The sequence below is a fragment of the Carettochelys insculpta genome, chromosome 4 (genome assembly GCF_033958435.1).
Source record: "Carettochelys insculpta isolate YL-2023 chromosome 4, ASM3395843v1, whole genome shotgun sequence".
NCBI lineage: Eukaryota > Metazoa > Chordata > Testudines > Carettochelyidae > Carettochelys > Carettochelys insculpta.
In genome coordinates, this window is record NC_134140.1 from 130688866 (window position 1) to 130702788 (window position 13923).

A 13923-nucleotide genomic window follows, 5' to 3' on the forward strand; every position below is an offset into this window, starting at 1 on the left:
TTTAAAAAAATAAAAAAGGTGGGGGGGTGTTTGGTCCTGCTAAGAGGACAGGGGACTGGTCTTGATGACCTGCCAAGGTCCCTTCCACGTCTATGAGATGTGTATCCCCATTTCATATTTAGAAGGTTTATTAGGCGACAGGGATACAGCCTAGAACAGACTTAGCACAGAAACCAGAAGCCATCAGTACAACCCACCTAGGGGAAAGGGGTCGCTGAGCGGGGGCCCTGGCCCTCCTCGCTGCCCCTCAGGTCCACCAAGACTCCCCCAGCTCAGCTGCCCAGTTCCAGTTGAAACCAGCCAGGCCCCTCCTCCCCTCCTTTGTCCTGTTTCCACCCCAAGAAAGCTATCACCTGGTTGCCTAGGTTACAAAGGGCATGAGGGCCATTGAATAGGTGTGAGAAGTCATCACACCAAAACTCCCATCACCAGCTATGCATTGAGGCTGTGCCTAGGGAAACTGAGGCAACCACCTGGTATTACTACAGGACAGTAGGCAACACAAGCAACCTCATCAAGGGAATTACATCCTCACACACCCCACTGCGTAACAGGAGGACCACATGGGAAGTCCATGACAAATTTACTATTCACTGCAAAGGGAGCAGAATCAGGCCAAGCACAGGTGCCGTTGAAATCTGACCTTTAAAAATGCTTTGGTGAGTGCCGAGTTCTGTTCACAAAGCTTAGTGCCAGAAAAAAGAGCAGGCTTCTCAGGAAAAAGCCAGCCACCCAAAAACCCATTCCTGTGTGTTGTTACGAGCCCCAGCCTCTAAGTTACTCTGTGCTTGGCAGAGCCCCTCTGACTTCACAGGGACCTTGAGCAGTTTGCAAGAACTGGCTTAATAGAGCACCATATCACTCCTGAATCCCCTCATAGGCAGCACTTATAGTCCAGAGCAGGGTTTCAGTTGGGAGTGTGGAATGGCCTGGAGGCTGGGGCAGGGGCACAGGAGCAATTTATTTCACAGGGGTGCTGAAATCCTTTGTACCAGACAGTAAACCCTGCATAGGCTGGAAACCCCTTCAAGCCAGGGGAATTGGGTTCAAATGACCCTGGTTTAATTCCTGGTCCTATGACAGACCCCATGTGGGACTTCGGGCAAGTCAATTAATTCCTCAGTGCCTCAGTTCCCCAGCTGTAAAATGGGCATACCACCTCTTCCCTTGCTGCCTGGGGCATTTAGACTAAAATCTCTCAGTGCCTGTGAGGTTCTCAATGGCGGTGGTGACAGGTGCCACTCAGCTCCCTAAAGCGGTAACGGGAAGCTTTTGCACCATAAAACATTGCTTTCTGGCACCAACCTGGAAGGAAACTGAGGCTCTGAAAGAGGTTTTATCTCGTGATCTCACACCAGCGGTGCTCTCCTTCGGTGAAGTTTGCTGAACTCCGTTTGGGGTTAGTCTGAATCATCTAAGTCAGTGTTTCTCAAAGAAGGCTTCAAGGAGCCTGGCAGATCCACGAGGGGATTCTATGGGGTCTGCCAGCACTGCTGATCTGTTCCTTCCCATTCCTCCCAGCGCTCCGGTCCCACTCATGAGGGAACCAACGTGCAACAGGAGCTGGGAGGGTGGGAGAGGAGCAGAGATGGGGTGCGACTGGGGAAGGGAAAAGGAGGGCCAGGGTGGAGTGGAGGTAGGAAAAGGTGGGACGGTGGGGTGAGGCCCAAGGGGAAGGGGTGTGTAGTACCCAGAGGCACTGAGACCTCATCTAGGGTGAGTAAAGTCTCTGCTCTACAGCACTGGCTGAGCGCCAGCTGGCCTTTAGCTTATGTGGTAGAGTGCAGGGCTTTAGACCCTATGCTTGCAGGTTTTATCCCTGGGGCCGGCAACCCAGGTCTGTCAGCTTTATAACTGGTGCATTGATGGCGAAGAACTGCTGGAAGGTCTCAGAAACTTGGGATGTGCTTCCTCAGCCCAGGGAAGCGTGTAGTACCCAGAGGCACTGAGACCTCATCTGGGGTGAGTGAAGTTTCTGCTTGAGAGCCAGATGCACATGTGGTAGAGTGCAGGGCTTTAGACCCCATGCTCCCAGGTTTTATCCCAGGCCTGTTGGCATTACGGGTGGAAAGGGGATGAGGTCTGGGGCTGAGAGGGAGGGGCCATGGGAGGTTTTATATCAAAATGGTGGAAGAGTACCCCTCAGGATGCTGACTTCTGAGAACTCTGACCTCTCCACAGGGGAGATGGTGTTTTCCACACATTCAGAACTTTTTTAACAAATAAAATCACTCAGAAATGCCTGGTTGGAGGAGGAGGAGCTGTAGCCAGACGTTTGGCTTAGAGGTACTAACCCTGGAAGGGATTCCAAGCATAACCTAGGAGCATGATGTGATTTCCCACTACATTATTAATCATGTGATGGGGTGTGACCTTCTAAAGCGAATGCAGCTGTATCAGTTCACATGGCTTCTCCTAAGGAGTGGGCCACTCAGACAGAGGCCCTGCATGGACATGCAGTGAAACTTGCTGGATAGTAATAGTATTGGGCCAGATGCTGAGCTGGGGTAAATAGATGTAATCAGGGAAAGTACAGATTTTTTCAGCCCTAGAGTCACCTCAGCCTTATCATCACCATTACAGCCATGGGGACAGCCAGGCACAAGCAGCAAAGCTCAGAACACATCCCAGGCCTGCTTCTCCCACTGAGGCCCCTCAGCCCGGAGCAAGAGCACCTGCTAAGTACTGCTAGTGCAACCCCATGGTGGGACCCCTCCTCGCTCCTTAGCGAGTGCTGAGCCCCTCTTTTACACTGGCACAATGCAGCTGCACTGCAGCATTCACAGGAGTGCAAAGCTTTCCAGGGCCTGTCTCTGGGTGTTTGCTAGGAGCAAGCAGGTTAAGCAGCTTGCTGAGAGGAAGGTCACACGTGCTACCCAAGACGCAGGCTGCTTCATTAGCTGACTCCAGTGGCTCCTTGGTGATTAACATTGCTTTTGATTTCCTCCTTGGCAGAGATTAGTTAAAGTCATTCCCAAGGGATCCGATGCCAAAGTCATTTTCAATCAGCTCTTTTATAGACCTACATCATGGAGCTGGAAGGGACCTTCAGAGGTCAGCTAGTCCAGTCCCCTGCCCTCACAGATTTCTTTTTCCCCCATATCCCTAAATGGCCCCCTCCAGGGCTGAGCTCATCAACCCTGGGTTGAGCAGGTGAATGCCCACACCACTAAGCTATCCCTCCCCTATCAAGTGCTGGGAGAGAAGATGGCAAATGCCTGCCAGGTGGTCCCCCTCTCTCTTACCCCAGCCTAAAGCAGGAGGGACTCCACTCAAGCCGGTGGAGCTACACCAGGGTAAACGGGGGATACTTCCAGACAGCTGGGCTCTCTTGTGTGCCAGTTTGCAATCAGCAATCCCCAGGCTCTGATTCTCCACTGCATGGGCCCCTAGTGCATCACTCACACCTGTGTGAAGTGCATGTAAGGCACAACAGGTGTGATGGGGTGTTATGCTCATTTGCAGTGGGTGTAAGTGAATCACCCAAGGGACTGGAAATCACACCCTTAACTTACTGTAACTCACTGGCCAGCTACTGCAGTGAACCAACTGCCCTGAATCACATGTACGCCCTGGGTTCTGGCACCGCAGAGGCAACATACAGAGGCTTTGGTGTAAATGAGAGTCACTCCCACCTATTTTGATTCAGATTCCGCAGCAGAGCTGTACCCTGCATGAGGGCTTGGCCCTGCCTTCCTCGATCTGTACCAAATCTCCCTTCTGGAGCAAGGGGATGGGGCAGGATGGACAGTTTAGCAGGGACTGTTCCCCCCTTTGCTGACTTACTCCTGGAGAAGGAGCTATCTGAGGTGTTTGATACTTGGCCACAGTGCACCAAACCAACCATACCGATTCCTCTTCTTCACACACTACTGCCAGAAAGTAATGATCAGCTGTGGGCCGTGAGGTCCAGACTTTACTAGGCTCCAGTGCCCTCTGTGAGCTTCAGTGAAGATTTGTAATGCTGGGGGGGAAACAGAGAAGGAAAACAAAACACAACCCAAACGATATAATTTCTTAATTACAATCTAGACTCTCTCACTAATGAGATTTCCCCTCCCTAAATGAAGCTGCAGCTGCTCTGTGGTGGAGTATGCTCCTGAAGATGGATTGGCAGGGGTAGGCTACGTGCAGGGAGAGGGATAACTCAGCAGTTTGAGCATAGGCCTGCAAAAACCAGGGCTGTGGGCTCAGTCCTTAAGGGGGCCATTTAGGGATCTGGGTAATATAATTAAAATAAAATGTCAGGAAGGGTGATAGATCCTGCTGTGAGTGCAGGGACTGAACTCAATGACCTCTGAAGGTCCCTTCCTGTTCTGTGAGACAGGTGCCTTCCTTGAGAAATGGAATACAGACAGGGAAACACAGCTAAATTCAAGAGTCACCATGCACAGACAAAGCCATGCTCTGAGGATACTTGCATGCCTGTGCCAAGGCCCTCCTGTAGCTGGGCTGTCACTGCCTCAACAGTCTAACCATCTGGCTTGCAAGTTGCCATCAGATTGGGTCACCCCTTTCCACCTCTGGGGACTCCTGGGTGTAGATTGTTTAGACTGTAATTAAAGTGATGAATGATGAACCACACCTCCCCAAAAGCCATTTCTCCTGCACCAGCACTTTAGGAAGTGGGTGATTTATTCATGGCAAACTGCTAATGAAAACCCTCTGTGTGTTTCAGCCCAAAGCCTTCTGCAGGGACTGAGAGGGGCTGAAAATCACAGTGAAAGGAAAAGTGGCTTGACACTGGTAATTTTTTTTTCCTTCAGGGGCTGGAGTAGGTTTAGGGTGGGAGCAATAGACAAGGTGTTCAGTAGGCATGGGAGGACAGGGGGCTGGAGATGCTAAGGGCTGATTTCTTACATAATGGCATCATGTTTGCACTACTACTATACTATGATGCAGTCATTCACAGCTGTATGAAGCAAGGCTAAACCAAGAAGGCAAATTAAAAAAAGATGCTGTTTTCAAATCACAGGATTTTTAGGCGAATTGCTTGACTTGTTAGGGACTGGATTGTGACTTTTGAACATTTGGGGTTGGCAGCACCTGAATTCTGCCACCTTCCATGGGGTAGCAGCTTCCTGTGTGTGTAGATAATACAAATTTCAGATACTGCAAGGTCCTGCCATTACAGCGATTTACTACATAGGGGCTAAAATCTCTGATAAAAATACTTGGAGCCAAAAGCTCTAGGTTGAAGACAGCAGATTCTAAATTGTCTCCAGCAGGGTTTCAGTGATGTCTGGTCTGGTACTAAATGATGCAATTATGTGTAACTGGTATATTATATCAAGCTCTGTAAATTGGAACAAGTGAAAATTCATTTGGTGCGTCTACACTAGAGAGTTTGGCAGACAAAACCAGGGTTTTGGAAACAAAATTCATGGAGCATCTACACACAAAATGCATTTGTCAACAGAAACTTTTGACAAAAAAGTCATGTAGGCATTCGAGGGGACCCTTTTATTGACAGAACGGATCAAAAGGTCAATCCGCTTTCATGTGTAGACAGGATTTGTTGACAGAAGTTTTATCAGGACATCTCTTCCAACGGTAACTTCTGTTGACAGATGCTTCTACTGTAGAAGTAGCCATTGACTCTGAAGGGGGGCAAGGGGACCCGTGCACCAAACCCTGCATCCTAACGATCAGCATATAGGTGTATACACCAAGGGCGGTGGCAGCTGATTCAGCTCCAAAGGGAAGTTGAAGCATTGGCCAACCCAGGAACACACAGCAACGCCTCGAGCATTGTTCAGCTTGGAGAAGAAGGAAAAAGATAATAAATACAGAGTGGGTGGACAGGGGAAAATTGTGGGGGTTTTCTTGCCCTTGGAGGGTTCAAAGGCCTGATGCTTCCCTCATGGGGTGTCCACTGATGTGCCTTTGAGGCTGGGCATTCAGGACAATACCCAAATAGTGAGGTGGGGCTGGGAGTAGATGGCAGCTTACAGCCTGGGTGTACAACTGTGGCTATTTGCCCAGTTGAGCGTGGCTAGTTGGCTTGAACAATAAGTATGTTTTCAGAACAATGTGGCTAGTTTGCTCTAGCAGTAGCCACCACACGTTGACTACTGCTTCAGACTGGTTGGACACCACAGGCCTAGAGGGACGCAGGGTTTGAAGTTGGTGGTGGTGGGGGTCTCGCCTGCACCAGGTTGTCCACACGGGTGCATGTTTTATGGGGTTCTTTGCAGATGCAGCACGGGCATGGCTATATCAACAAGAACGCTGTAGCTTGAGGGGGGTTAATTTCTGAGGGGTTGCCATGGGCAATGACTGGGGGAAGTGCCTTTGCTGGTAGTCACAGCTCAGAGGCATCTTCTCCTTCAGTCCTTTGAACTAAGGAATGCGAAGAGCCATGTGACCTGAGCGGGTGTCCCACCTGAATTCCTGTCAGGTGTAAGATTCATCTCACTGCTGCCGTGCTACAAACAAGTTCTGCAGCAATGAATCTGAAGATCTCTTTTGTAAGGTCATTCTTCCCTTTCCAATGGGCAGGAAAACAGGCCTCTGACAGCCACCCAGATGGCAATTCTTGTCTTTCCAGAACAGCAGCAGCAAAGGTTGGTGGGTCCTTCTACCAATTACAACCAGAGAAACTTTGTCTTTAAACACATGTATTTGAAACTTGAAGAAAGCCTTTTAAATTGTGTGTGTTACAGACATGGCTAGGAGCCCCAGTTAGAGAACAGGTCCCCAGTGTTCAGGGCACCATAGGTACAAACACCACCAAGACAACCTCTCCTCCAGTTGAGTTTTGTCTCTTAGCAGTCTTATTTGGTGCTAATTAAACAGAGCCACTTAAAAATAAATAATATTCAGCTCCCATATGAGACTTTTCATGCATAGCTCACAAAGCTCTTTGCAAATTAGGGCACTATCATTATCCCCATTTCACAGATGGGAAAACTGAGGTAAGGGAGGTGGCACCATGACTTGCCCATGGTCTCCCTGCGGGCCAGCTCCAGAGTTGTAAAAAATACCCCAATCTTGTGAGTCCTAATACAGTGCATTGTCCAGTAGCCGGCAGCTGCTGCTGGCCCATTACAGAGCAGAATTGCTGCACATTGTATACTGGCACCATCTTCATCCAGGTACAGAGAGCTAGCCAAAAAGCCTCTGCATCACAACAGTGGTCAACAGTCATTATGGAAATGAGCCAGAAAGCTATGGCGGGGAGGTAGAGTGAGCAGATATCAAGTGAGAAAAATTGGGTGGGAAGCAGGTGCCCATATCAGACAAATTCCTGAATATTTGGGACTTTCCCTAGAGCACCAGGACAGCTGGTGGCCACCCCTGGGAAGATGTTGTTCAGACTATGCCAGTGGCGAGGGGGAGGGGGAAAAACACCAGCAGACAGGCTGGCCTGCAGCAGTTGAGGCTTGCCCCAAGTTGCGGGGCAGGGGGAAGTGGCAAACTCAGGCCTTGTAACACAGATACGTTTGTTCCTCCCTCTCCCGGCTTCCTAGGCGGCAGAGACACATCTGCCCTCCCCATGCGCTTGCTGCTAACGCCCAGGCCATGGGAACGGCCTGGCAATCCTAACAGCTGCCTTTCACAACGCTGCGTTGCGAGGGTGCCAGCTCACACCCAGGCCTCTTCCCAGGGTGACTAACGCAAGGCACAGTCAGGTTGGGCCACCCACGGGCTGCAACCGCAGCAGGGCAACCTGTCCGACAGGTCACAGCCTGTATCCGGGCCTCTCTGCTCCTCCCCTCTCCTGGTATGGTCCTCCTGCCACTCCTGGAACACTGCCCCGCCGCAGGGACGGTGTCGTTGAGCTCCCAGAGACGGGTGAGCCAGCAGCATGCTCATGTCTCCAGAGGAGGCCGTCGCCCCAGTCGGAGTCTGCTGCAGCCCCCAGGGGGTCCTGCAGGGCCCCTTAGGTCTGGCATGCTGCCAAGTGCTCAGAAAGGAGCCAGTGAGCTCTGCTCCCAGGAGGCGTCCTGGCCCCTGCAGCTAACAGCTTGTTCTGCAGCCATTTTCCAGCTGATGTACTGACACTCCACCCAGGTCCTTCTTTACCTCCACTCCTGTGACCAAAAGGAGTAAGCAAGATCCTTACACACATGGCTAAATTTAAGGGTGTGTGTAGCAGTGAGACCACTCCTGCTATTTCATGAGTGGGGGTCAGTGAAATTTTGCCCAACTCCCCAGCAGAGACCAGGTCCAGCCCGTGCCACCACCTCTGAACAGAGGGGCAGGACCAGTGTTCCCTGGAAGCTGAGTGCTTGGGCGGCCGCCCAGGAGAGATTCAGGTGCCACCCAGCTGATTAGCAGAGCGCCCACAGCAGGTGCCCTGTGTTTCTATTGGTGGTGCACATCCGCACCTGCCTCGGCACACACAACAAAATTTATTCTGCCCACGGATGGAAGAATTTAGAGGGAGCCCCGCTCTCAGGGCTGGTGTGTAATGGTGATTGTCTATATATCGCAAATGAGTTTTTCAGGTGACTCAACAGCGTTCCTCTGGAGTCAATGGTGAAACTCTCTTGGTTTCAGTGGGAGCACAGTTAAGCCAATGTTTAGTGCTTTTGAAAATCCCATCTGTAATACAGCTGGATGCCATTTCTACTGTTGTACTAGGGGCTACTCTGCTACATGCTCTGTCATCTTGAGCCTGGGTTTGCAGTGCATCTATTCCATTCCCCGGCTGCAAACAGGGCAGGAGTTTTTTAAAAAGGAAGCAAATCATTTCAGCTTGATTATACCCTGTGTGTACTTGGAAAAAACTCAAAGAATACTTGTCCTTCCTCACAGGGGCCAAACCCAGGGTGGTTTGTCCTTGCCAGAAGCAAAACACAATGGCCCAGATCCTCAGCTGATACTAAGTGTCAACTCCATAGAAGCAACGTAGATTGACACCTGGAGGGATCCGGCCCAGCAACTGAGAGCTGGTGTCTGAGCCGATCTGTAGTGGATCCAGATACCCATTCCAGGGTCTGAAGTAAAACAGGAGAGTCCCTTGTGCGTGATGGAATTCAACCAGTGTATCCCTTTTTGATGTTATTTCTTATATATTCCCTCCTTTGCCACCTCATTTGAGAACCCCTCCCGCCAGGCTGCTCATTTTATCCCCGCTCAGAACACCTGCTTTCGGCTCCTGACATTAATGTGTGTTTTTACCTTTGATCTGCACCACATGAGAAATGTTCACAAATACTTCCAAGGTGAACAACCCCTGGACTCTCTAGTAAGGCTTCAAGCCCCAACCCTCAGCAAATTACCCCTTTTGGTCACAGGAGTGGAGGTAAAGAAGGAACCTGATGGAGTGGTAGAACATCGGGAACGGTGACATTACTTGAAGATGAAGACTATTAACACAGTCATTGGCAAGGCTCCAAGGATGCAATTGGGCCCCAAATGCCTGAGAATCAAGGCTGCATGTGGTGCACAGCCATAAAGAAATGCCAGCTCCTGTTCAGCAAATGACTGGACAGTTGCAGAATGACGCCGAGTTAAACACGATGAGCAAAGCCCTTACCTGCTGCAGTAAAGAATTCGAAGTTTTGGAGCTGCCGGGTGACTTGCCAGAAGACAAGCCCTAATCGGCGAGTGCACCCGTGAAACAGCAGACAGTGAAACAAACCCTTTGCACAAATGACCCGCAGCCTCTGTAGCTTCCGGTCCTACTCCAGTCAGGGTTTTCCAGCTGCAGGTGAAGCAGCCGCAGCTCTCAGACTCAAGGGACCATATCCTGGCCTCTGCTCCAGGAGACTCAGCAAATGCCAGCTTACCAGATACCAGGCCATTGACTTACTGGTGTTCCCACCCCACCCTCATCACCATCGAATCTGAAATGTCCCCGCACCTTCTAGCAAAGCATAAAGCAACATGACTACACACCCTTCCTGTGGTTTGCTTGCTCACTGTCCCCCTGCAGAAAGAGAAGTGAGTGCAACGGAGGGTCCTGTTTTGGTAGAAGGGGACATGGGGAGCGGGAGTTGGCTGGGGAGCAGAAGGAGGCTGGCTTTGTTTTGATTTGGGATTTTCTCATGGCCGTTTTGCTCTGCAGTTATGCTCGTGTACGTAGGGGAATGGTCCCACTATTGAGGGGAACGCTCCTGGCTTCTACACTACCCAGTGAAATGGACTCCCACTTCCTTTACCTCCTCACCCCATGGCTCCCCTTCCACTCTCCTGCGAGGCATAATCCCTGTGACCCCCAACAAGACTGGGCCTAGGATTCCTGAGGGCTCAACCCCCAACCTTGTTGTGATCACCTATGGCAGGGGCTTCGGTGTCCCTACACTGGGGTCCGATCTTCACACTGAACACGTCCCTGTCCTACAGGTGGTTACGTACAGTTCAAAGCAAATACGACTGATTAAATGGTCGATTTTTTTTTTTCTTTAAAGAGAGACTCAGGAAAAATGGGAAAAGTTAACGGAAAACACATCACTCCGCTCTATGATGCAGAGGCCTCACAGTGCCTCTGGGCTATCAGGGCAGGTCACAGTCTGTTCCTTGCAGGTGCCAGGCCTGGCCGTGCTGCAGGTCAGACACTTGCTCCAGGTGGCAGGACCCTTCTTCCCAGTGTCAGCCCCTCCCCCATCTGGCCTGCCAGGCCTCTTGGCTGGTGGCATCTCCCTGCACTGGGCCTCTACAAAAATCTCCCCTGCTCACCACCCCCAGCTTCAGCCCCAGGTCCTCTCTCTGCTCTGCTGCCTTCAGCTCCTCTGGCCCGTTGGGCTCTGCGGGTGCAGCCCCACTGCCAGTGTGGATCTGCTCTTTGTGCTGTGGCTCAGACTGCGCTCTCTGCCCGGTCTCGGGCTGCAGCTCTCCCCGCAGCATGACTCTGCTGCTGGCTGTGTCTCTGGCTGGCCTGGCTCTGCTTCCAGCTCAGGCACGTGTTGTCTCCTCACATCAGCCCCACACCGCCCGACCCAGGCACATCCAGCTCACACAAAGGATGGGATTCCCCTGCCCTGCTGACTCCCTCATTAGTCTGTCGATCAGGCTGACCTGGGGCATTGGCCTCTTCCCATTGTGTCTCGGTACTATCAGTCTCAGGGTCCTGCTTTCTCATGGACTCTCCCTTTTCTTCTGGTACAGGGGCCAGCCAGCCAAAAAACCCTGAGTTTTAGTAAGGGACTACCAGTCCCCTCACATTAGCAATGGCAAGGTCAAAGGAACACACCTTGCACAAGAAACAAAAGGTGGGGAGGTTTGTGATGGTCTTTTTTTCCCCAGTCTCAGGCTCCATCTACACAACCGGCAGGGGAGGAGAGGGGGAAGGAAGTGACCCCCTGGCTACGTCTACACGTGCACGCTACATCGAAATAGTCTATTTCAATGAATAACGTCTACACGTCCTCCAGGGCTGGCAACGTCGACGTTCAACTTCGACGTTGGGCAGCACCACATCGAAATAGGCACTGCGAGGGAATGTCTACACGCCAAAGTAGCACACATCGAAATAAGGGTGCCAGGCACAGCTGCAGACAGGATCACAGGGCGGACTCAACAGCAAGCCGCTCCCTTAAAGGGCCCCTCCCAGACACAGTTGCACTAAACAACACAAGATCCACAGAGCCGACAACTGGTTGCAGACCCTGTGCATGCAGCATGGATCCCCAGCTGCAGCAGCAGCAGCCAGAAGCCCTGGGCTAAGGGCTGCTGCACACGGTGACCATAGAGCCCCGCAGGGGCTGGAGAGAGAGCGTCTCTCAACCCCTCAGCTGATGGCCGCCATGGAGGACCCCGCTATTTCGATGTTGTGGGACACAGATCGTCTACACATTCCCTACTTCGACGTTCAAAGTCGAAGTAGGGCGCTATTCCCATCCCCTCATGGGGTTAGCGACTTCGACGTCTCGCCGCCTAACGTCGATTTCAACTTCGAAATAGCGCCCAACGCGTGTAGCCGTGACAGGCGCTATTTCGAAGTTGGCGCCGCTACTTCGAAGTAGCGTGCACGTGTAGACGCGGCCCCTGAGATAGATACACCAGCAGCCACTTGAGTAGGTTTAATGAAGACCTGCCAAACTGACCGCAGGCATTGCTTCCATTGACCCTGTTATTCTACCCAAGATGATAAGAATAAGGGAAGTCGATGGGAGAGTCTCCCCTCTCAACCGCCTGCAGTGCAGAGCCTGTGGTAACTCGACTTAAGGTACAAGGACTCCAGTTACATTATTCATGCAGTTGGAGTTGCGTATCTTAAGTCGCCTTTAGGATGGCGTAGGCATAGCTGGAGATCAGCTCCCGATGCAAGTTTTTTCTCTTGCCTGTCGGGCTTTCCCTTCATGGCAGAGAGTGCGGTTGTGCTGGAGAGGCAGCTGTCCATCCCGATCTTCAGCAGAGCATTATGGGGTATTTCCGATTTCCAAGGACAGGTCGCTGAGCCTTGAAGACCAGGACTGAGACCTTGAACTCAATTTGAAATTCCCTACGCTGACTTCCTTACACAATAAGGCCTCCCATGAATCTGGGGTGGCCTTGGCACGTGATCACTGCCGGCATGGGAATTAAAACAACAGAGTGGTGAGTGCTCCCACGAAAACAGAAAGCCTGACATTCAGTTTAAGAGTCAAGCAGCTTTAGTAATTAGCTTATGGGCAGCAATCGATCAAGGCAGGAAGACCGTAAACCACTGGAAGAAAATATTACCAAAAATGTGGTGTAAAGCACAAACTGATCTCCCAATGCGTGTAATTGCAGCAGTACTCATTAAAATACAAGCTTGGTTAGCCGGTTTCTTAGAGCTAAAATGCTCTCAAGGGTTTCTTAGAGCTAAAATGCCTTCCATAAACAGCACTCGCAAAAAGCTTCTGGACAAGGGATGTGAAGTAAATATGGTCCTTGTCCTACCCATTTCTGAAATGGCACAATAGCCTCGATGCAAATTAAACCAGTCTTAGAACAGCTGGAGAGAGGGATACTAAATGGACAGTCACCAGAAACAGGCCAGGTACTTCCATGCGTAACAGGTTCAGGGGCTAAATTGCCACATACGATGGGATTTTACATAAAGAGAGTCACGCCACGTACCACAAGGCATGACGTTAGAAACGTCCAGCATTATCTTCAGTACCCAGCTGGATGCAGACAAGCAGGCAGATATCATAGAAGGGCTAACATTTTCAAAAGTGCCCAAGCCCTTTAAAACCCATTGATGTTCCAAGTGTAAAATCTGCAGTACATACCAGCATAAGAACAGGTGGGTGGGAGATTTGGAATCACCTTGATTAAATATTGACGCACATTTCTGAATTCTGAAGGGAAAGCTACGATTGCCTCTCTGTGAGTAGATTGCAACTCATGTGTTTGGGAACTTGACTATCACACAATGCCTTGAATCACAAAGCAACCACCCATTCAGCAGGTGTGATGGGTTGGCTCAGCCACATGGGCTCAAGCCCTTACAAGGCGCAGACAGAGAGAAACAGAGGCCATACAGAGAAGCTAGTGCAAACAGCAAAGAACTCTCTCTTTACATGAGCTGCAGGGAGCCAACTTTAGCATTCTCCAAACCTCATAACACACCTGTCAGTGCTTCACCAGGATCCCTAGTCCAGAGATGCACGGGAACAAGACAAACACTCCGTGCCAACATATAACAAGCATTTTGGTCAAAGACAATTACGCCAGAAGTTGTTTCAACCAACCCTTTATGCTGGGGAAGCAAACCTGACAACAATAGCTCAACGATCTCCTTTGCATGAGGGAGACGATGACGGGTTGCCACTTGCTTTCTATGCCAAACCTAAGCAAGTAGCAGCCATGCTGGTTGTAACAAGGCTCTTCACCAACAGGGCCAGCCTTCCAGAAGGCCGTGAAATAAAGTTGAAGCATGACAATCCCTCTTTTCTGAAAGCACCACGTGCTGAGAGAACATAGCTCTGGACAAGGACAGACCCCAGGGGCAGCAAATGAGTTCCAGGTGGTAGACTCAACTCAGCAACTGCACAGGCCATG